We start from the raw sequence: 25,391 nt of genomic DNA on the forward strand, positions 1-25,391 counted from the left end.
TAACAAGACTATGGCGTCTGGACTCGCAGCCAGTACAATCCTACGTGGAGCTTTTTTGTGGTTATGTGATTTGCCCATGTGTGTTTGTGATTTCCCTTCGTCTGCTTCATCTTATCACAATTCATCGTCAATGGAGCAATTGAAGGGCATGAGGGAAGGGACACATAAATGAGAGAAGTAGGGAGGCCATATCAAGATTCACACAGGAAAGATAGATTGATTGAGTTGGTGTTTTAAGTCCACTTTATGCACAGTAAGGCCAATTGGGACTGGACCTACAGTTTAAAGTATGATCCGACAGGAGAGATAGGAATGATAGTTAAGAGGCTTTACAACAGGTGACGGACGACATCGCTTACTTTTGAAATCTATCAAAATATCGCTCTTGTGCAACTGCTACGACAGATAAGGAGTCATCGAGCAATGTGGGCATGTTTGGCGGAAAGAAAGAACTGTTGTACAATACTACTGCACATTGCTTTTCAGTTAGCCAACTATTCCTCTTTCTCAGTTTGGAATTAGCTGCAAACATAGTCAGTAGACTTAGTTACGTACTATTTAAACATTTAAAATAAGCGTGAGCCAGGATGGATCGAATTCGAAATCTGGATTCCATTCAAAATCCGGATTCCCTCCGAAATCTGGATTCTCCGTTTTTACTATACGGATACCGGATATATTTTTTTAACAAAAAAAACGGATTTGGCCATCTGTACTTTCTACATATGTATGACTTTTCCAAAAATATTACATGGAAACTTTCTTAGAAATATTAGCGAAAGTAGAAATCTTCCTTTCTACTTGTATTCCATTCATTTGCACTGTATGGATATTTTATTTCGTACTGACGTGTATGAGACTTTACGATCATCAGAAAATACATTGTAGTGCATGCCAGAAGGAAAATATATTTATTTCTAATTTATTTTTCTTATTAAACGTCGCCATTCTACCTTTTTGTTTAATTGCGACGATGATGATGAATGATGAAATTGTTATTTGAAAGGGTTTATCAAATTACCGAAATCCGATAAAGTTAAAGATAAAACAACATAAATTTCATGAATAAAATTGTCCTTCATTGACATCTGACAAAATACAATTATGCCAGATATTAGCTCATCAGGTGTTTCGAGTGGATTGATTGATTGATTGTTTGCTTTATTTTACTTCGCCTTTAGTACCACTTTTGCCTAATTTTCAAAGATGAGGATGAGTGATGATATGATGAAATTGATGAATGGACACTCACAAACATCCACGCCCAGGCCAGGATTTGAATCAGGGACGCCTGGCGTCGTAGCTCAATGTGCTAACCACTCCGCCACGGGGGCCGGCTGTTTCGAGTAGAGAAATGCACGAAGTTTATAATCATAACATTAATAATAATATATAAAAGTAATGGTTTCATTGCAAATGATGTATTTAGGGGGGGCAGGGGGTCTTTTTCCCCAAAGTTCATGGTATTATTTAAAACACCATCCCAGTTGTATTATTAAGACACAGAATGTACACATGATTCTGATTCCGAAGCTTTTGGATATATTCATACAGTAGTTCCCAACCTTTTTTTTACTGACCACAACCTTCACCAAACCCCTGCAATCACGACACACGTTCATTTGAATTTCTAATTATTATTTTTATTATTATTACATACAATTATATGTAGTATCAGATATTTAACTGAAATGAAGTACGCCCTGGTAGCCGAGCGCTTTGAGTATACTGATAAACAAACACTGTAAATTCACCTTACAGGGGTGACTTTGGTTTGTAACAAATAGACGTCCACAAAAGGCAAGTTTCCTCGTTCTAAACAAAGGTGAGTTTTCCTTCATGAACTTGGGAAGCGCATTTACCCGCCCGCGAAATGAGGGGTTGTTATACTCACCCGAGCTTAGGGAGTGCATTTGCACTGTATGCAGATGAAAGGGTGTAAATACACTCCTTTAACCAGGGCAAGCATGTTCACCACATACATTTGCTAGAGGAATAATTACAAAGCCTAGACTAGTGTGAGAAAACTCACCCGTGCTTAGAAATTGGAAACTGGCTCTTTGGGGACTCCTATTTGTGACAAAACTCGCCTCAAAAGTCGTAAACTACTGACTCTTCATGCAGTTCATCAGATGATCATTCATCTTCATCGTCGCGATTAGTTAAAATTGGTAGAAAATCGGCGTAAAAAAAATCAAGTCCAAATTGAAATTAAGCACTTTGGTAAAATAGTTGCACTGCTAGCACACGCATATGCCGAGTATAAACTGACTATTACAATCGCACGATAGCAGCAAGCAGGAAAATTAAACTTATCATTGCTACCGGTGTTGACCGTTTGGTATAGATATTCTCAAAATAAAACGACGTATTATAGCGTAGGTAGCAAATAGTAGAAAAGCAGTATGGAATATGGAACCATTCCAAATGAAATTATATGTATTTCGCCATACACTTACTGGGGTTTCTACACTTTTTTTTAATGTCGTGTTGTCAGACCCGTAGCTAGGCATGGGCGAGGGTGGCTTAGCCTAACCTGGACCGAGACCCCTTTCATCGTATTTCACAATGTCCTTCCATGCTTCTTCTTCACATGCATGTCAGAAAGAATTTATAAGTTTATTGATATCTAATAAATTTGCATCTCTTATATCGCAAACGGGAACATTTACTAGGGGCAAGTGAGACGGAACAATGCATTCCCTTCAATTTCAAAATTTTAGCTAATAATTCAATTTAAATTATCGATTTCTTTTCAAAGAAAAAATAGTAATTTGTTCTTGCTCAATACGCTATCACCACGTTGATTTGTATATTAGTCATATCAACTTCATACTTATTACTATGAAAATTAGCCCTCTCACCGGTAAAATTAATATTGTTGTTCATTTTTAAAAAAATAGAAAGAAGAGTAAAAATCTTCTCACTTGCTCTCCTCGCAATGAAAGTGCTCTTGAAACCACCACAACAGCTTTTCTCAAAAGTAATACAATTCTGATAGAAGAATTTAGTTATATGTATGAATTCAAGAAGCACCGAATTCTATTCTAACTTTGAACAAAAAAGAAATAAAAAACATCTCTAGTTGCAGTTCATGTTTCATTTCTGTTTAACTATTGAAACTAAAAGTATCATGTTTTACATGTTTGAAACAAGCTCACCCCCACTCACCAATAACCCTTGAACGTCTCCTCAAGAGATCACTCCAAGCTACAGGCCTGCGTGTTGTCAGAGTTTGGCATCTACTTTACCAGAAACACGACCGAAGACACAATTTCCGTTTGCATATTCATATTGGTCTGAAAGAACTCTTTCACGATAATTTAAAAACGTCAGAAGGAAATATTCTGAACGTGCGAATTGAAAAAAAAAAAAGACTAAATAAAAATAGCAATGAAAGCTAAGCAATTTGGAACAAGTAACATATGCACTGGAATATATAAAAACATGAATATTTTCAGTGGTGGTTGTTCAAGAGAATACTCACCCTTCAGTACGTATGATTCTTCCGTCCTCTGAACACTGCAATGTGTGAGCAAATACTGGTTAGTTTAAATAAATTCAGGCAAGAACTTTAGAAACTCTAGTGCAGTTTAGAGTCATGCGATTGGTCAGTGTAGGGACACTGAAGACAGACCTTTCAGCCTTATATTGTTTTTAGTGAAAAGCGTGGAACTACGGGGGAAAAAAGGTGCGACTCAACCGAAATGCGTTAGGGGTCAATGAAGTAATTTTCGAAAACTCACTAAAGATGGGGAAAGCTGTCATAAATTACCGATCTTTCGAACCAGAATGTCCAACCCTTCTGGTAAAATTGATGAGGCTGTGATGGGGATGAAGAAGTTTAAAACATTTAAGAGAGAAGGGTCGGCAGAGAAAGCGTGCAGAGGGATGGGGAACAACAGGGGTGTTGCACATAAACTCGCAAAAACACAATAAAAGGAGCCTGCCTTTAAGAATTGGCCTCAATGAGAGAAACATCCCTCAGATGGTTAAGGGGTTACATAACGGCACGTGTGGAGTTAGCAGGCTGGGGCGCAAGAAGAGAAAGTGAAGAGATCTCCCTTTCAGAAAGTGAAAACCGTCACTCTCTTCACATTTATTGTACTTCCCTTGTTAGTTCTAACACTTTCCCTTCTTGGAGTAAGCACTCTACGAACAAAGGCGGTACCAACTTTACCCTGTGGGTGTATCACTTCGTGGGGCTTCTTTTAAGATATTCAACAATGTTCGAAGGGCCACAAAGATTATAGATTATATTGATATTGACGATATTTATGTGCAACGTGATTATCTTTAAGGATACAATCTAAATGTTGAATTGCATGATTTATTTATATTTCTGGCTATTTTACATCAACGTTTACAGGTTTCGCTTGACCATGAGAAAGAAAGATGTAGTAATAAATTACGGAAGTGCAATTACCGGAATTTGTTTGACGGCACAGAGAACGTCACTGGTATGAAATTTTAAGGGCCTTTGTTGGGTCACTTGCAGCAGAACATATAGTACGAGATTGCGACTATTTTAATCTACTTTATTTACTTGCTTTTCGATCGTTAGGGGTGAAATTTGAAAAGTCAATGAGGCAACGAACGAAATGATGAGTCTGAACCACTGTGCAACGTTCCTCCATCGGGATCAAACTCGATAATCCTTGATTTAAAAGTCACAATGTTAGGTTCTACATTAACATCGAGATCCATCGTGTACCTCCGTGTCAACCATAGCTTCTGAGACACTCATAAGTGAGTATCTCAGAAACTACAACAGCCAGACAGAGAAAATTTGGGGATTGTTAAATTTAACACACAGCTAAAACACCACCACTAGACCCTGTGAAAGTTCGGCCCCCCAATCCCTGGTTTAACTCCGGCCCTCGGGATTATTTCCCTTCCCTTGCATTTTCCTTTCAATCTCTCCTTCCACCTCACCTTGCGTGCCAAGCGAGCAGATTATATTTGCGCCGGAATTACGAAGGGGGGGGGGGTTCACATAACATTTATATTTTTAGTCCCTGGTTCGTTACACATGTACAGAAAGTGAAAAAATATTTTGTTAAAAATGGACAGTAACTGTAGTTCTTGGAGTTACTTCAGCAAATCATAACATTTCTAGTAGGATTATATGGATTTATTATACGTTGCTATTATTTACATATTTACAAAGCGTTTCCATACTTATGTGCATTTACATAATCAATCAATTTCCTTAATTCAAGCAAAGGTGTATCTATGGCCTAACCATTGGTACTTTCATTAACACAGAGTTAGCCTAACTATCTCTGTAGCCTACCCTCGACTTACTTGATATTCCGACTAGTCTTGCGTTTCCTTACGCAGCATCCTCATTCAGCCCGCTAGGCATTCTGATGCGACTCGGCAATATCGTACAAATGCAAATCTTTTGTAATTGGGAATCTTGTGGTTTTTCAAACAGGGGTTACCTTTACCAAATGCTACATATATTTTCCATCATTAGTTTAGCCACCATAAGTGAATTAAACTTTCGAAGTAGGTTCCTTGGCCAAATGATACATTAATTTCAGTCACCAGTCTAGCCACCATAAGTGGACTAAGACTCTCGAAGCTGTTCATTTGCCAAGTATTACATTTTCTTCTCAATCATTCAGTCTAGCCACCCTGAGTGGACAAGACTTTCGAAGGGTCTTCGTCGTTGTGAAGGTAGTGAAGAACTGTTTTTTTTCCTAAAGCCCAACTGGCCCTTTTTCATAGTCGGGGTAAACGTCCGTGAACGTGAACCCCGTAGCTTCCCCCAAACCGGGAAGCTAAAAAACAGTGGAATCTAATATCCAGCAAAAATCACAATTCATTAAGCACATACACTTACATGTAATAATATCATAGAAGTACACACATGGAAAACATATTACTTAACACTACACCTTGTAGCTGGCCGGCAATTAATTAATACAATAATACAAAACTAGTAATGGTCAACCCGACCATTACAACTCCTACTTCTTAATTTCTGTCTAGCTTGGGTATTACTTGACCTTTTATTTGAAAGATTGAGGGGCTCCCCGATTTCGCAGTGGTAGTGTCGTCTCCTTGTAATCAAGGGGTCCCGTGTTCGATACCCGATGGAGGCTCATAGTGGTTCGGATCCCACTTTAAATTGTAGGTCCAGTCCCGATTAGCTTTACAATGCATAAAGTGGACTTAAAGCTTTTTTCTTTAATGTAGGTTACATATAATGCACATATATTTAAAAAAATACTTTTTGGGTAAATTGTTTAAAGGATAGTAAACACTCCTTTTTTGGACTTAGAGGTGGATGCACCTTCAGCCCAAAAGCCATCCTCTGGCTATGTCAGGCCAAGATTCAACGTAAGAGCCTTCACATTACGCTTCTAATACTAATAGTGAGTTATATACTCAAGCAAACTTATCATTTCAGTTACGGGGATTGAACTGGACCTCTACATTGTCAATGGTGACCTAATATCTTCGGGTCAATTGCAATCTGCTGCTAAGAAATAGAGGCGGACTCAAGTCTTGAGAGATAGAAAATTAAGCAGCCACTGGACTTATTCACTGAAAATTTGTCACTCAATGAAATACCTATTGGAGCGATTGGAGCACTTCGAGTACTGCATACGTTGTATACCCTGCGTGGAGGAATTGGGGCTATTGGACCTAAGGGCAAAGGGAAAATTGCCCCTGGACTCAACATCCCGAGTTTTTGGGCCCCTTTGAAGTAAAATGTAATAGGTGTGGACAATGTAGGAAATTTATCTTATTTCAATCTCATACTGAGGCTTGGGGGGCTTGAAAATATTTGGTGGGAAGTTACATTTTAAATATCACGTAATATTACTGGTAATAAAAATGTCATAAATTATCAAGTTTGCTTGTTTAGGTATTGTATAACAATAAGACATCAACCGGTTGAGCAACTGAATCTTTCTACTCGATTCACAACTGTACTACACTACACTACGCTACTATTACGAAAACCACGTAGGTATAAAGGTATGAGATGAGATAATATTCCTACCGATTGCCATCTATGAGCAAGTAACTTAATTCTGATTTTCGGAAGAGACCCATAATGTCAAGTTGCCCGAGCCCCTCTGCTTATTATCGCAGATGTCGTCATATGATATGTTACTGGGAACCAACTTTCTGTTTCGTAAATCCATTTTTTAAATAAGCGACAGGAACTGCTGAATTTCCGGGATTATATAGTGGGACCCCTATAACTCGCCCCCCCCCAGCATTGCGGGGTTTTTGCGGGGGCGGCTGCTACGCCACTGTCCTAGACCAAGTTGAAGCATTCAGCATGTGTTGTTGGCCACAGCAGAATGTTGTAGTAGAAGTTGTCATATTCTCGTGTGTAATCCAGCAACTTACGAATATCGTCCAGTTTCTTCCTGATTATGGGACCTTTCCTGTTGGCTTTTGGTGAATTTAGCTGAAGATAAACTTTGTCAGGCAACAATTCACGCAGTGGCGTGCTCAGGATTTTCAAAATACATTTGTTTAGTTGCCAGCCTTCATTTTGCCATCTTTTCCTGCTTTTGATGTTCTTTTATTCTTGAATGCTGGGCCAAAAGGGGTGGGCATGACCTCCACTAACCCCCCCTTCCCCTTGGGCACGCCACTGAATTCACGACAATGTTAAACACACCACTCCACAGGAGAACACTTGTTCTTGGATACAATGTACGTAGTATTGCCAACTGTACGGAACGTGCGATTGAATCAGTTGGTACCAACTGAGTTACATCTTTACTGTAAAACGCCTCTTTGTTGCGGCGCCTGAGGGGTTTCTGCAGTAAACGGATATTTCAAGGCCACTTGCCTTCGTTACGGATGCGGTTATATGAGCGGTTTCTACATCAAATGATGCATCTTGGTAAGGGCTAAATGAAACTGTAAAAATGTCGTTTTGGCCAAAAGTGGTCGATAGGCGGTTTCTTAAATAAACGATTCAATTGTGTACTGAATGAGCTTTCAAATTGTTTTTTCTTTATATAATATTATGATATATTGCAAATGCAGGAAATCAGGTTGATGATTGATGACCATGACAGCAAGCGCACGCAGGAAACAGCAAAGGTGTTGTATATAGTATTTCGGCAATGGAAACCTGGGGCTGACGCGACCCTCATAAAACTGTCATCACTAAACTTGTCCCTTTGCCAACCATTCCCCCCGAAAGACATCTCGTCTGTCCTTCCACTGCCTTTGTCGCCCGCTTCAAGCGAAAAAGGACTGGGATAATCGCAAGCTGAGGATGAATGATGAAGCGATGAAAAACATCATTAAATAGACACAAATCCAATACCTCCCCCAGGATTCCAACATGACAGAGAACCTCTGGCGTCGAAGCCTGCTACACTCATGACATCGTAACGGAGGCGGAAAAATAATCAACCTGTTCAAATTTTATATTATAATTTTCAATGTATGTTGTATATTGTTTTGATCATTTAGAAACAATGCAAATTATTTTTTAAAAAATAACACACGGACTTCAGACGTTTGTGAAGCAATGGAACTACAGTACTTTTGTCTTATTCGAAGTTTAGCATGTTGCTTGGAATATAAATTAGTAACAAACTTTGAGACGAAAATGCGTAGTTTAGAAGAGTAGAGAGGTAAACCCCCATTTTGTAACAACGAATGGTTTAAATGTACTGTAAGCACTGGCGTACGCAGGATTTTTTTTCGGGAGGGGCTGGAAATTAATAACTGGATGCTTTCAGTGGCGCAAACTTGTAGGGATAATTTGTCGTGTTATTACTATTATATTTGTTATTATGTATTTGCGTATTGAAATCAGTAAATAACAGATTGAAAATAGCGAGTATGATGCATTAATATCATAATACATGGAAAGGAGAATTTCAGATATTTTCTTAACTTAGAACCCAATGTTATAAAGAATGGCAACTGCGGGTCATTTTATGGGGCTTGCATAGAAAGTGTGAGGCGTTACCCCCACACCCCCTATACGCCTTCATGGCATAGTGCTATGCACAGGGGAACACTTTACCTTTACCTTCTTTTTTTTTTTGCATTTACCACTCCGGCTTTTTCCGAGTATTTACAGGGTGTCTACCAGTCAACAATGTCAAGAAAAAGTCAAGAAATCAAGAAGTAGGTCAAGAAAGTCCAGAAGAAATTATTCTTGTAGTCAAGAATTGTTGTCTATCACTAAGGACGAGAGGGCCTCACAATGGCGCAGTGGTAGCGTCCTCGCCTTGTAATCAAGGGGTCCCGGGTTAGATATCCGGTGGAGGCACGTAGTGGTTTGGATCCTACTTTAAACTGTAGGTCCAGTCCAGATTAGCCTTACTGTGCAAAAAGTGGACTTAAAACACCACATCAATCCAATCCAAGTAGCCTTATAATCAAGACGTCCCGGGTTCGATACCCACTGGAGGCACATAGTGGTTCGGATCCTACTTTAAACTGTAGGTCCAGTCCCGATTAACCTTACTGTGTATAAAGTGAACTTAAAAGACCAACCCAGTCAATCAGTCAACTAAGGTCGAGAAAGGTCTAGTACTAAAGTGTGGAAGAAAAGTTTCAGAGTGAAGAGTAATTTGCCTAATGTGTTGCTGAGAATTATGCTGTGCAGCCTGGTACGACGCTCATCGGAAATGGTGTTACCTCGGGACCGAAGTCCCTTTCTTTTATCTTGTTTCTTCCGAACCAGTGATGGATAATTTTGGATGAAATGCTCTGGTATTTTATTTACTTTTGGAGAAACGTTCCTTGTGCAATTTGTGATGTAAAATTGCACTTCTTAACTGTATTTGCTACTTTGCTGGTGCATGAACGATGCGTAATGATAGCATGTTAAGTATGTGTATTCTCGGTGAGCGATAAGTGTATTTGGGAGGGGTGGCGTAGTGTTCATATCAGTGGCAACGCTAAGGGGTGGCCAGGGTTGGCCACAAACCGCCAGACACACGTCTACCTCCTCTTCCCACCCCCCCCCCACCCCCACACCCCACTTTTCCTGACTCAAAACTCGCAGCGTAGATCAAAGTAACTTTAAGAAAACCGTGGATGTAATTGCTACCATAGATTGGAAGCTCGGTATTTCATGTAGATATGATAGCAGATCAGTAATGTACTCTAAATTCAGCAAATTTGCTTGTGCTTACTCCTCTCGCAATACAAACCTTTGTGAGGGAACCTCCTATTACTTTGAAAGTATTAGTACAGCAATACATTAATAATGTTGTCTCTTTGCTCGCTGCTCTCACAATACAAATGTTTCTGACTCATATCAACTTAATATGCATTACTTGCCCTATTATTGCTGAAACAAAGAATACCGTTATTTATTTATTTGTTCGTGCACGTACAATAATAATGATGGTGATCCTTAACCGGAGTATGTTTTTATGTATTATTTGCCTTGAACTCCCTGGAAATCAAAATAGATCGGCTAATATGTCTGATTGCAACGTTTCACTCCCATGAAAAAAATATATTCAGATACCCTTCCCTCCCCTCCCGTCTATCGTTCGCATCAGTAAACTTTCGGTCCACCTAATGGATATGCAGCTCCTCCCAAATGAAGTAAAAGTAGCTAGTTTGAAGTGGATGTCATGTTGTTGTTGCACTAAAAACAGTGGAAGAATATTAAATATAATTGTGAAAATATGGAAAGATTAAATTCAAATAAATAATAAATTCTATGGAGCAAAAATGTCCACTGTGGCAATGGCCGAGAATATGTGGAGCCCTATCCTCTGTCTCATGTGAGTCTGGGGCACGTTTCAATGCACCGGGGATGTATTTACACATATCCCACAGTCCTGCATGAAGGTAGAGAAGCCAAAAAAAAATAGACTTTTTACTATATTTTTTGTGCCCCCTCCCCTTCACTTGCCGTTCTGGTCCTCTCTTGGCCGCTCTGGTAATTTATTCCTGACTTAGCTACTGGTTCATGTGGTTTGAAAACTGTTACACCTCTTTACAATTTTAATGTTTAACTACCAAAATTTAATTGAACCTTTCTCTTAGTCACTTTAATTACCTTGGTGGCTTGTTACAATCCAACCATAACATTCATATCGATCACCCTTGGAGTCTCAGATACTCAAACAGGTATCTTCTTTCCTTGCATTATTTGAATTACCCTTAATACAATAAATGGTTACATTGTCTTAGACACCTTACATCATATTATCTTAATATGCTTCCGAATATTTGATTACATGACATTATGCCTTCTGGCATCGATCCTGTTATTGATTTAAGAATTGGGGAGCGAGTGGGGGGGGGGGAGGACTTCGTAAGCTGATGCAACTAGCATCACAGTGTTTGCAATAGTTACTACAACTTTGGAAAATAGAATTGACATTGTCGTATCATTGGAGATGAATAGCGGACAATCAATGTGTAGAGGCTATAGGTAATAGGAAATTACTTTCTCTTAGCGTAATCCACTTTCAAGAAGACAGAATGAGAGTGTAAAATCTAAAATCAAGTCTTAATTTAAGATCTGTCATTGGTTCTTAGACGAGGGTCCATAAGAAGGGATTTTCTTCTCATCGGACACCTTGAGGAAAAGTAAAAAATAAAAAAATAAAAAAAGTAAAGTGCTCCCCTGTGCTTTGCACCGCGCCATAAAGGCGTGTAGGGTGTGTGGAGAACAGAGCTTCAAGGAGAGATCTTTCAAGGAAAAGTAATGGCAGACATTTTTATATTCGGAAAAATACAAGTTCTGAATTCAATGAATTTTCGTGCCATTACAAGTAGATCATGTAAGATATATTATTGTCCCTTATGGACAGACGATGGAAGCTACAAGTCTTTCATATCCCAACGGACTACTAATTTGTTAGTAAATCAGTTTACCGTTGCCTATTTAGTTTTCCTGCTTATGTTGATTAGAGAAACGATTCAAAATCTATACTTGTGCAAGAAGAAGAAAATAGAAAACTTCCCTCGCAACATCCTTTGTAGGTAAAAATAAAATATAACAAAACCATATCCGCTGGAATTATATTCAGCCATGTTTTTGCCTTCTTCCGACCGTTCATTATGTGTGGTATGGCCGTTGGCATGGGTGACATACTTCTTGAATCAACATGGATGGGTGGTCCACAGACCTTGGAATACTAGGCTCGTTCGGAATACTCTTCTGGTAACCTTGAGCGCAATTGTTGTGGGAAGCCCCCATCGTAAAGCCAGGCCAATGTGTGTTGCTCTTGGGATTTCACCCTTGTCGAGGGTAACACATTGTTTGCTTCGACAGGGATGGCGAGGGTGAGGCCAGAGGCGAATCCACGAACAAAAGAGGAAAGAAACTTTCACTCACATCAACCATGTCAAATTCAGTTTGTAAGTAGGGCCGCATATCTTGGAGGTTGGCCCAGGCGGGAGGATTCTAGTGATTACTGTTCCAGCATCGGTATATTATATAAAATATATAGAGAGCCCCCACCCTCAGGTGCTAAAAATTAGCAACCGGAGGAGGACGCAACAACCAGAAGAAAAAATTCCCCCTTAACCCCTTCACAAATAACCCTGATTAGAACTGAATGACTCCATAATTACGCACGTATGTAATTGTAAAGGAAAATATTTTAATTTTAGTTCTTATATAAAAAGGAAAAAAAGTAAAGTGCTCCCCCACGCTATGAAGGTGTGGGGTTATATATTTTATTGAAATAAAATCAAACTGAAGTATATTTTGGCAGTTAGTGAAAGTATTTTTTATGTTTGTTTCAAGCGTACATCGGTTACAATTGCTGAAAACATCAAAAAAATAAAAAATAAAAAAAAGAGATGGACAATTCTAGTTTCATGTCCCACAGATTGGACACTTTGTTTTAGAAACCAGATTCTCAATGTCCCAATGTCCGTACTATTTTTTTTTTTTTTTTTTGTGAGTGGAAAATTCTTAATGCATGCAACAAATGTGTATTAGTCATTGTTGATCGTTGGGCTCTTTCATTTATCTTCATAATGGAGAACAGGTGTTCACAAAGGAAAATGCTTCCAACATCACTAAAATTCCAGCATCAAAATGACTTATTCGAGGATGCTGCTCTGGGAGATATAAGAAAAATTAGAAACGCTAACCTTGTAATGATATTTCTCTCTCAACGCGGAGTTGCGTTGTATTTAAAAAAGTTCCATTTCAAGGTCGGAACTTGCACACGCACCATCAAAGGAAAAGGAATTAGCGAATAAGAAAATTCCCCTTTGAAGCCTTGAACCCTGTTTTCAAATTCATCAATGCCGATATCGGTGACAGAGTGGTTAGCACAGCGCGCTACGACGCTGGGAGTCCTGTGTTCGAATCTCGGCCTGGGCATCAATGTTTTTGTGAGAGTCCCTTTCATCATATCATCGCTCATCCCCATCTTCGTGTTTAACCAAAAGCAAAAAGCGAAGTAAAATAAAGAAATCAATAAACAATCAAATTAATCAAGTTTTAAGTTACTTATAACTTGTATGTGTAAATTGTAAAATATATATGTTACTAACTTAGATAAAGGAATACTGTATCTTTGCTAAATGATCTCTACGTCAATGAAAATATTTCTGTTGTGTCACGGAGGGAAATCATGACAAGCAGTTATTCTGTCACACTGAGATGAGACTCGCATCCACGAGTAAATACAGCTAACTGAGCAAGCCCACAGACGTTCATACTTTCATCTATTTGAAGAAAAAAAACAACTTAAAATTATGATTTCAATTTTTCGTTTTGACATAGCTTGTTAAGTGACCAATCCTCTCCTCATCTGTAATTCTGATACTTTAGCCTTTGATTTTATTTCGATTTTTGTTATCTAGCATCGCTTTTGTGTCACTTTTGTCTAACGGCGACGGCGATGATGCGTGACAATATGATGAAATGAACAAAGAAATATTTTTGAGTGAATACACGTTATGAGGAAACAAAATATCAACACTTTTCACAACAAAAATATGCAATCTGCTATTTCGTTTGAAAAATTCTACATTCCTCTTCTATAGTAATTTTCTTACTACCCACAAGTATTACGCAGCGGCAAGGTTGTGTGAAACTTTTCCAGAAACTGAAATTTCTTCAAGGCAAAACCTTCGCAATTGTCTCGTTGACGACAGAAAGTATCCATGCTCGTCTCCACCAGCCAGAAAGATATTTCTATACTTCAGAACCAACCTGTCAATAAACTTGCTTAATAGGCAGCCTCCTCCCCCTTTTAATGGAATGCAAGAATGTAGGGAAATAGGTTAATCTGGTGAAGTTTCGATGAGTCGACGCTTGCTTTATGAGGAAAAAAACGGGGTAACTTCAATTGTACCGGTATATATATAGTCCTCTATGCATGAAATGTAGGTAGCGCCAAGGCGAGCCTCATCAAGAGATGCTGCTGGCCGCGAGCTTGACATGGCTGACTTACATCAGTGCCCGATGCCAGAGCCGTTGTTAGGAAGCACGAGGCCCTTATATTTTGAAAAATGAATATGTATACACCTTCAATTCTTCGTAAAATTATACACTAAAACTCACATAGTTATTAATAGGGTGCGGATATGTAGGCACTAGAAATAGCTCAAATAGGCAGAAAAATAGGCGCCCAAAAGGATCAAAATACACTTAAAAAGCACTGAAATAGGCACTTAAAAGGCATCCTAAAATTAAAAATTAAAAATTGCACTAAAATTGGCTAAAAATTCTGCCATTAAAAAATTGTCACTCTTTGTGAACCGTTATTTCATATGCTTCTTATGTTACGTTGCTTTCCGCCATTTTACTGAATCACGACGATGAGGATGGAGGATCATTAAATGAAATTGCTGAAATACCGAGTACAGGAATCGCACGCGGAACCTTGGGCCGCCTAGTCCTTTGGTATTTTGAAACCAAGGATATCTTCACAAATTTGAAGCGTAGCCACCTTATATCCTTTTACAAGCACAACAAAACAAATGAGTACTGTGACTCCTACAAGCTTCCAGTTGAAATAAAACAGGGTTTTGTCGGAGTACGAGTCAACAACCTATTTCCAGTTTGCTTACCCTGATTAAGCGACATTTGGAATTTTCAAAGATCTGACATTCCCTCAAATCTGTCGAATATCAGATTTCAGTCAGTTCAATTTAAACAAAGGCTTGCCTTCTTCAATGCAGGGTAAGTCAAAGGGGGGGGGGGAAGCCGAAGTAAGCAGAAATTGCAGAATAGGCATTTCAGGCACGGTTAAGCAAAATAGGCACTAGCCCAAAAAATAGGCAATTATAGGCAGGATGAAAATGCGTTCTTGAACTAGAAACGCCATGAAACGAACTTAAAACAATGAAGCCTACGTTATGTTATAGAAGAATAGAAAAGGCAAATGGGCAAAAATCTGCACACTAGTTATTAATATTGCGTAATTATTACCCCCTTTCAATTTCCCTTCAACCATCAACGAAATTTGGCTGCGTGTAGAGGATATCAAGACAACAATTTTCCGTAATAACTATTGCTACTTTAGGACCTATTTCAGGTCCACCAGCCCTCGAAAAACATAATATTCTTATCTTGTGTATATGTAACCATGCACTGCAGATTCATTCATCTATGCCAACATACTAAAGACATGAAGCGGGATCATAGGCCAGTCAACAAGAGATGATTCTGGGGTCCAATAAGGAAAGAAATCAGGGAAAACTGGAACAAATTTTATTGCTTTCCTGAAAGGGTTCTTAACAACATATTAATTTTGCACGCCTCTACAACCCAAATTTGGCCGCCATCTTGGAAAAATGGCGCCCAAAATAGTTTTTTTTTTTTTGCAAATATCTCACTTGGAAAGCATTGCATAGCAAAAGAGGTTATGAGAAAAATTAATCTACATAAAATTCTCTACAAAAAGGTTCTGTGCATTTTTCTTCTAGGATGCGCCTTTTGGGTGCTAAATGAGCGAGAAATTTTACTTTTTTTTCCCTCATTCCACTTTGCAAGAGAGAAAGACAAGGAAACGTTTTTGCACTGTAACTTGCATAGGTACTAAAATACCTATTCTAAATGTTCTAAGGACTTTCTTGAAAATGTATTTTCAAGTGGTAATATATGTATATTAATCACTCGTAAACAATAATTTTATAGTATTTAATACAAAACAAATGAATATAATGTCTGTATTTCTTGCTACTGTTAGAAACCAAACCATCCCTTGTCTTTTACCAGCAAGAATTCTTGTAATAAATATGAAAAATATCATCACAGTTGTCGTGAACTTTCAGATCGAAGCAAAAGTTACAGACCATAATCTACCCAGGGATTTCAAACCGATGTGATGATTACATGTCCCCCTTTAGTCTATAGTAAAACATTCCCCGTGCGAGCGCGAACAACAGACGTGCTACGATGCACGGTATTGAGAACACGGCGCAGTTGGAGCGACACGTGCAGCTTGCTTCGAAAAGTTGCATTTATCTCTTAAGATTAGCTTCCGTCTCTTCTATACTCTGTCCCGGGAATCTATGGAGCCAGCGAATGAAAACAAGTCTCTGCGCAAGTAGTAACTCGAGAAGGCTCGACGAATGAACACGTGAGAGGAAACGGGGTTGCGTGGCGTGGGAAAATAACTGAAAGGATTAGCCGTTTACAGGAGCGTGTACTGCTTCGCTCCGCCCACTCGCTTTCTTCCCTACTCTACTGTAATACACGACCTTGCTCCAGAGATTCCCAGGACAGAGGATAGAACAGTGTCGGATTTTGAACACATGAATATATTGCAATGTTCACAGATCATTGAACACTTTAGCCCAATTTTCCTACAGCTACAAGGCCCCTTTTAAGGCTTTTACAGAATATAATGCGAAGAAGCTCAGACTGTGCAGTTTCTTGTCTGTTGTGATACTTTCAGAGAGTGCTACACAGAGATCATAAAGATAAGACTTCTTCGTTTTCCACATCCTTACCTCATCAGCTATAAGGTGTACGGGGCAAGTTGTACTTAAAGTTTTCTCTGAATTGATATTGATTTTTTAGTAAAATATTATTTAAATTAAAACTGGATACAACGCATCTCTGATTTTTACTTCAGAAGTGATCGCTTCTGTGAATCTCTCTCATTTTGTTCAAACTTGACATTTGCCAAATGCTCAGCATTGAAGACATTCCAACATCATGAGCATTGGAAGGATTGGTTTTCTTATTCCCTATTAATCTTGTAACTATTGGCTTTATACAATCAAAAGCAGGGATCCCCGATGGCGTAGTGGTAATGTTGTCGCCTTGTAATCAAGGGGTCCCCGGTTCGATACCCAGTGGAGGCACATACCTGTAGTTGTTCGAATCCCACTTTAATCCAGTCCCGATTAGCCATATTGTGTATAAACTGGACTTAAAACTCAAATGCAATCAAAACAATCAATCAAAAGCAGGGAATGGTGGCTAAGATGAGAATCACTGACAAAAGAACTGAGAGTCTTGTTTATCTCTTTATGTACGAGACTTTCGTGCATCGACATGCAGCTCATCCATTTTATCTGTGAACTGGTAACTAACTAACTAACTAACTCTCTAGCCTTCTTAAACCCGAAGGTTTATGGCTGCAGCAACACAAGCCTTCTATCTGTCTCTATCCTGGGCAAGATCAATCTTTCCCATCCTTACCGATTTCCTTTAGGTCCATCGCAACGTTATCCCTCCATCTTCGTCTTGGCCTTCCTACTGGTCTCTTACCATCAGGTTTCCCAAACAGTTTCCCAATTGCCTATCTGTGAACTAGTAGACATGCCAAAAATCCACTTAGTTAGCATTGAGTTGATCATTCCTCTGCCATCCCCACAACTGTTCTTGGAGCGCATCACGGACGGCTCCATCGTCATATCTGACAAGATCCCAGACCAAATCTTTTCTGATCGTGTTATTGTGGTTTGAATTGTTGTTTTAAGTTTACTTTATGCACAGATAGACAATCGGGACTGGACCTACAGTTTATAGTGGGCTCCAAACCACTGAGAAATGTGCCTGCACCGGGCATTGAATACAGAACCCCTTGATTACAAGGGCGTTTTATTGTGAAATAACCTTTTCGGACCAAGTCAATATGTTCCTTTGAAGTTATCTTCTATTTTTGACAAAATATATTATCTCCTGTACTCAGGGACGCTAAACTATATTCTGTAAGTACTGCATGCAGTGATAAAAGCAATTGAACCCATAAATGACATTCTATGAGAAAGAACAAATGTAAATAATCTAGTATTATAGAAGAGAATTACCACAAAACTTCATGTAAAACATGTTTCCACGAGCTCCGCACTTCCAAATCGGGGCGGAAAAAAATACTTAAAATTTCTAGCTCATCTAGCACCCAAACAGCGCATCCTAGAAGAAAAATGCACAGAACCTTTTTATAGAGATTTGTATGTAGATTAATTTTTGTTATAACCTCTTTTGCTCTAAATGCTTTCCAAGTTAGATATTTGGAAAAAAAAACTTATTTTGAGGGCCAATTTCCAAGATGGCGGCCAAATCTGGGGTGGTACAGGCGTGCAAAATTAATATATTGTTAAGAACAATTTTATGAAGATAATAAAATTTGTTCCAGCTTTTCCTGTTTTTTTCCTTATTGGACCCCCTTGTTGACTGTTGGTAGCAGAGAATCTGACAGAACGACATTGCTGATTTTAAATTTCGTTCAATTCACGTACGTTGCTTAACGTGTTTGATACCTTTACGTTACATATTTTATAAGTTTTATTAAGAGATATTCATATCCTGGAGGCTATCCTTCCTTGTCTGTCAGTAGCGTATTAAACATTTTGTCGTTTTACAATAGAAAAAATGTTAGTGGCATCGGCATGTGATTCATGGCTGTAAGCATACAGGATAAAAGTGGTATATTTTGAGGGCTCGTACTGTCAAAATAAGACCTCAACGAACAAAATGTTATCGAAAAATTTCGTTCACATTGATGTCGTTTACATGCTGTGGAAGGATGTCGGTGTTTCACAACGACACCCTGTGTTAGTGTATATCCATATACGTATATAAATATAAATGTGTTTGCTATTATATCTTTACCAATGCTCTAAGTGTATTTGGGGAGTTGTATTCCCCTCCTCAATAGAATATTTTATGCAAAGAATACCCCCAAGGCTAGAACAACTTCTCTCACCTAACAATTTTCCAGTACGAGCGCTGATCTTTACACATGGTATCGAACAAATATGAATATTTCAGTTAGTATGGTATAGTTGCGTATTTGTAGAACACAATGTAGCTTAGCTCTCCTATAACATTTCTCTCTCACCTTTCTCGCTCACCAAGGCCGATGACGCCCCCCCCCCCCCGAAAATCAACAACTGTTATTTTTAACGTTTGAATATCGCGGAAACTATTAGTTTTCTGATTTTGAAATTTAGAATACTGAAACACCTCCTGAACACGAACATGATGCATTATATATTCGTATATTCTCGATTGACCCTTGATAATCTTCATTAGATAACATGTCCTCGTTGGCACGCCCGATCCTTCTTTCAGGTAAATAACGGAATCAATTACAGATACAGAGATAACATTCTATGAACTAAAAATAGTATCACTTTCTACAATAGGATATAATATATCGACCTGCTCGTCTGTCTATCTGAAATGAGAGTTAAATATTGATATTTCCGATTGATAAAGGCCTGTGGAGTATCGCGTTTACCTTGTAAATGCTGCTGCAACTTGTTTAGCATCTACTGTCACAGTAGGGCGTAATTTTTAGAATTACTAAAAATATATGCTTTTGGCTTTCTGATTTGTCGGCAGAATAGTAAGAACAATTAAATCCTAAACACGAAAACGATATAGAACACGAAGAAATGGAAGTGTACAGTGTACGAGTTACAGAGGCTTAACTACAAACTTAGAGACCCCTGCCAATGTTTCAAGATAGGTCCCCAATTGATTTGTACAAATTGTTCGCAAATTGAAAGATCGTTGAATTTTCAACACTTACGTGCAAAAGAGATGTTCTGAATTGATTTCTATGCCACGCATATGAAAAATACATTACTGAAAATATAATATATCCAAAAATAGATTATATTAATTAATTTCAATTTTCCGGAAAACTGGATGTAGGAAAGTGATTTTCCTCTGTAAGATATTAGAACTCATGCGCTATGTATTTAATTGAATGGTTAAAAATGGTTTATTGGAAGGAAGGGAGGGAAGAAAGAAACATAAATAGCGAGAGAAAAGCGGGTTGGCTCACTTCATATCACGACCCCTGACTCTTGTCATTCCATCCATCCTGCAGTTACGCCCCTAATGAGCTACGAATCAAGCGTTGAAACCACTGGTAAGTTATGAATGTTTTTGTCCTCTTTGGTGCGTCATCCAATTGAATAATTCATATGCGTCTGAGTGAAAAGCAAAGAAAAACAAAGAAGGGTATAAAAGGGAAAATGATTTTAAAAATCATGGTACAGATTACAAAGAGAAGTAAAACTGGAAAATTGTCATTCTTAGTGGTTTCGTCGACATGACCAAAAGGCAAGCGTGAAAGGGCATGAACTCGGTGGAAGCTTTCTTTCCAGAAGCGAGGGAAAATTATAGTAAACACATGTCCACGGTGCACCCTGGGAGGTCTTTGTCCCCTGCGTGGAGAGGAGGTGGGGGCGGTAGAGAAGTACTGTGACGAGCACGCGACATTCAGTCCGAGGACTTCACCCCCTCTTGCCCCGGACCCTTGGCGGGCTTTCGTGACCTTGAGGAGAGCCGAGTGTGAAATCCGAGATGTGTTACTTATGCCTACAGACCGTTAATATAGGGACATTTGTGTGAGTGTGTATATCGCTACAGGCACCAGACCTACGTTCCGAGCCACGCCTGGGAAAAGGACCACAGACTGAGAAAGCATTGGGATGCTTGAATATATTGTCGAGACGATCCGAGGACGTCCTCGCATCTACGGTCGGCAAAAAATGTCCTCGGACTGCTGATGTGTTAACACATGGAAGTCCTCGTTTACACGGGTAAACCAACGCACACACACACACACACACACACACACACACACACACACACACACACACACACACACACACACACACACACACACACACACACACACACACACAAATATATATATTTATATAATTTACGTTAATTATTGGAAGGGTTTGCAGGAACATAACTTCAATCTGAAAAAGTGTTTTTGAGGGGGGCAACACTACTAGGGGGAGGGGGGATATGCCTCGTTGACCCTCCCTTGAAAAAAGCTGCGGATGTCCATGTTTATTCTTACACTTTTTCCATCGTCTTCCCAAGTCCCTGTCACGGTTAACCTAATGTTGTAACACACCAAAAAGAAGGGGAAAAAACTTCCGCACGGCGTGGTTATCTTAGTTTCAGAAATAATAGCTGAATTGAAGTATTTCTCGATTAAATTAAACAATTTCTTTGATTTGCGAGGATTATTTTGACCCGTTATTTGACCTTTGACGCTACTTGTTTACATCATACTGTATTGCGTTGTTACAACTCACAATAACGCCATACTTGTTTTCAAAGAGCAATTATTTAATATTACACATTCTTTAGTTGGTTTCCGATGGTCAGTGATTATTAAAAGAAGCATTGCTATTTTCATATGGTACCCCCCCCCTGAAATAAGCGAACTGCAGGCTTCCTCAAGCCAAGACGAGCGGTTAGCGACAGCTGCAGCAACTTGAAGACATTATGATGTAGCAGCAAACTTGCCCTGCCTAACCTACTGACGTACGCATCTACTATGTAGCAGAAATAAGCATGTGGCAGGTCAGCCACTGCTTCCAGGCCAAAGCTAAACATGGTGGGGGATCGTTGTAATATATTGTTGATTTCTTGAAATTGCCTGACACTATATAGAATGCACCACCCGAAGTCGAGAAACAAGATGCTCCTTTAAAACACAATTAATATATTTTAAAAAAAATAGACAATGGATAATGTAATATAAACATGAGAGCTGCAGTGGTCCAGTCGGTAGGATGTCTGACTGCTAAGCATGAGACCCGGGGTAGGCGACTTCAGGTGGTATTATTTCCGGCAATGTCCTGCGTGAAGCCGGTCTGGGGTTCACCAGTCCTCGGAAAAGTCGGCACATGGTCCCAACTCTACGGGTAAAGGCGACAGGAGTGTGGTGCTGATCACATCACCTCCACAACTGGCCGAGATTGTCAATGTGTGGGGCCCATCTCCACATCCCATACCTCATCTGACTTCACGGCAGGTGGCAAACAGACCTCCGTGGCGTAGTGGTTAGTGTAGTGCGCTACGATGCCAGGGATTCTGGATTCGAGTCCCAGCCTGGGCATGAGCGTTCCTTGTGAGCGTTCCTTCATCAATTTCATCACTCATCCTCATCTTCTCGATTAGCCAAAAGTTGCATAAAATCGAAGTAAAATAAACCAAATCATTGCTTAATTCATATGGTAATTATTCCTTACCACAAAATAACGTCTCTCTTAGCATTACATGTAAATTTCTCGTGTTGTCACTTTTATTTATCACCTAATTTTTGTGCATTATCATTCCTCAAATCCTCATGCATTCTCACACTTTCTTACTGAAAAGGTTGGTTGTAGCTTGTAATGTATCCCATCCTAGTAAGAGCAACGCACCAAGATCAAATACGCCTGCTTTTAACATTACAGTACAGGGTGGGCCAAAAGTAGGTAAACAGTATATAGTATATTTGTGATGGGATAATGTATACCTACTTTTGGTCCACCTTGTATGTATTTTTGAGACTCTAGACGGAGACTGAGAACAAGACAGGCATTTAATAGTCTTTAGATTACAAACCAGAAGAGAAAATTGCACACGTTTATCAGTGATCGATTTTTTGTTTTATTTTACTTCGCTTTTCTGCCACTTTTGGATAATCGCTAAAGAAAGATGATGGTCATGAGATGAAATGGGTGGGAAATTCACAAACACGCATAGACAGGAAGCAACACAAGCCCCACAGAGATATGTACAGGCTTTTAGTCCAGACGCCAGAGACTCGTTAGTTTGTAAAATGCAGTCCAAAGCGTACTTCGTAAAAGAGAGGTTAACATTTAGGTACCTTCCGAAAAGGTCACCCCGTTCACCCCATCAGAATCGAAGAGAAAGTAGTGGAAGAACTTCATAGCTTCTTATTTTAACATCATAAGTTTTTTATTACTTAGCAATAGTACCATATGCCAAAGGCGTAGCTAAAAAAAATTCCGGTGGTTTCGAGATTCTCCTATCTCAAAATAAACAATACAAAAAAATCAAATAACGTGCATTTATACAAACACACAAGACATGAAGACACCTCTCAAAAAATCATGCTCCACTGGTCCCGCGCCTTGTGTTGGTTTTTAAAATGTATCTCGTAATGGATGGGTACTGATAATATTACTGCAGTATTTTAGTACCCATTGCACAAAAAAATATGAAATCTCACGTGGACAAGGGAACAAGAGACAATGGTGGTGAGAATGCTGTTCTATTTAATCGACACTCGATATTTTCCAGGTTTACAGTATCAAATGTAAAATATAGAAAATGTGGGCCATTCCACATCAAATCAACACAAGAAACAAGTTGTGCATAAAGGAAACTGCCAAGAACTTTCCAATGTTATATCGGTCATTGTCCGTCTTAATACGTCTGTCTGATCTGCTTCACCGCCTAACCCACGTCAAGTTGCCAAAAGAACAATAAACTGCATGTAAAATAAAACATATTTAGAGAGATACCTGTAAGAAATGCACAATAAAATTAAGTGAGCATACAAACATTTTTACAGGATGCTATTATGGTTTTAACATTGTGACAATGAGACAGCTGGGGAGGATCCTTTTGTCATCTGGGAGGATTACAACCTCATCACTTCGAGCACTGCTTATAGTTACGTTATATTAGGTTGATCAGAATAGAAAATTGGAGACAAATTTATCTAAGAAATACATTGTTGGTTGTGATTTCTTAAAATTCACAGTCGTGTATTCACTCAAATCTGACGTGGGTAGTAGCATTGACAAGAAGAAAGAATAGCGGAGAGGGACTGGGAGACATTTTTTTGTAGAAGCAGTCCATACACTCTATGCGTATTTATACATACAAGCGTGCATGCTCTTAGGTAGTCCGGTTTTTTTTCAGCAAGCTCTAAATTTAGAAAGGTACGTAAGAAACATTATTTAAGAATCGTTACCTTGAATTGATTGATTTGTTGTTTTAAGCCCACTTTATGCACAGTAAGGCTAATCGGGACTGCACCTACAGTTTTTAAAAGTGGAATCCGAATCACTGTGCCTCCACCGGGTATCGAACCCGGGACCCCTTGATTACAAGGCGACGACGTTACCACTGCACCATCGGGGAGGACTCGTTACCTTGAAAAGTAACAGCTACTGAACTGATGTCATTTCAGTAACACGTACACAAACGCACATGGACTTGCTTGCTTTACCTCTCAGTTTGACATGACGAAGCTTTTAGCAAGATATGAACTCTAAAAGAACATGTACTTACTACTCTCTCTTTACGTTATATCCAGATGATTCCTTCAGATTCTATTACAGCCACTGTACTGTCTTATAACTTCAGACCGCACTCTACTTTTCTTGTCTGTACGCTACACAAGTTGCGCAACGTGCAAAAGCGCGCAAAGAACTCGTACGACTTGTGTAGCCCAACCGCCAGAGACAGAAGCAATTCTGAGTTGACAACCTTGTTCACTGCCGCTGTAGCCAATCACACACGTCTCCCGATCGGGTTGTTCCCGATTGTCCACTGTACAAGGAAATAGATTGCAAAAATTATTGAAAAAAATAGCACGGGACGAGGGGGGTAACTATTCTTGTGGTCTTGATTGGAGAATGAGGATCTCGCTTGTGTTGAGTAAGCAGCCTCTTCCAAGAAACACACTAGAAAACGGTAGTAAAATCTGTTGTGCCGGGACTGAGGAATGGAAACAAAATTAGTCACGCCTAATCCCTCTGTCACAGCATGTATACGTATATATATATATATCAAAGGTTATTTAAAGTGTCATTTAGTTTCCGGTGCATAATGCCCATTCCGAGTTAATCTTTTGACATTATTTTTCACAGAAAGGAGGACACTATGTGCCTGGATTACTAAAAATAAAAATGTGATACGTTAAGCTGGGTCCACACCAGAGTAACAGAACACCGTTCCGTAACCACGTAGCGTATCACGCGCAACCTGAGCCCGCAATAATTATGTTACGCGTCGGGGTTCACTCCGTTCCATGACTTGTCGCTTGTTTTTTTCGCATCAAAGGGCTCGACGCGTTGAAGTTGCAGCAAGTCCGGACGTGCATAGAACAGAGGCGCTTAAGGCGAAGAGGGACAATTACGCACCAGGCATGCATTTATTTCATTATCATCGGAATGAGCAATGCTACTAAAAATATCTCCGCCAGAAA

General features: G+C 39.2%; 1 protein-coding gene across 1 annotated transcript in view; it reads right to left on the minus strand.

Moving 5' to 3' along the window:
- LOC145988802 (uncharacterized) overlaps positions 1-24,619 on the minus strand; it is a 110,668-nt gene extending 86,049 nt beyond the window's left edge. Inside the window, exon 1 of the mRNA XM_083123996.1 lies at positions 24,473-24,619. The gene's annotated coding sequence lies outside the window, so the exon portion shown is untranslated. The remainder of the gene's footprint in view (positions 1-24,472) is intronic.
- Positions 24,620-25,391: the final 772 nt, after the last annotated feature.

The sequence above is a fragment of the Lepisma saccharinum genome, chromosome 6 (genome assembly GCF_977018435.1).
Source record: "Lepisma saccharinum chromosome 6, izLepSacc3.1, whole genome shotgun sequence".
Taxonomy (NCBI): domain Eukaryota; kingdom Metazoa; phylum Arthropoda; class Insecta; order Zygentoma; family Lepismatidae; genus Lepisma; species Lepisma saccharinum.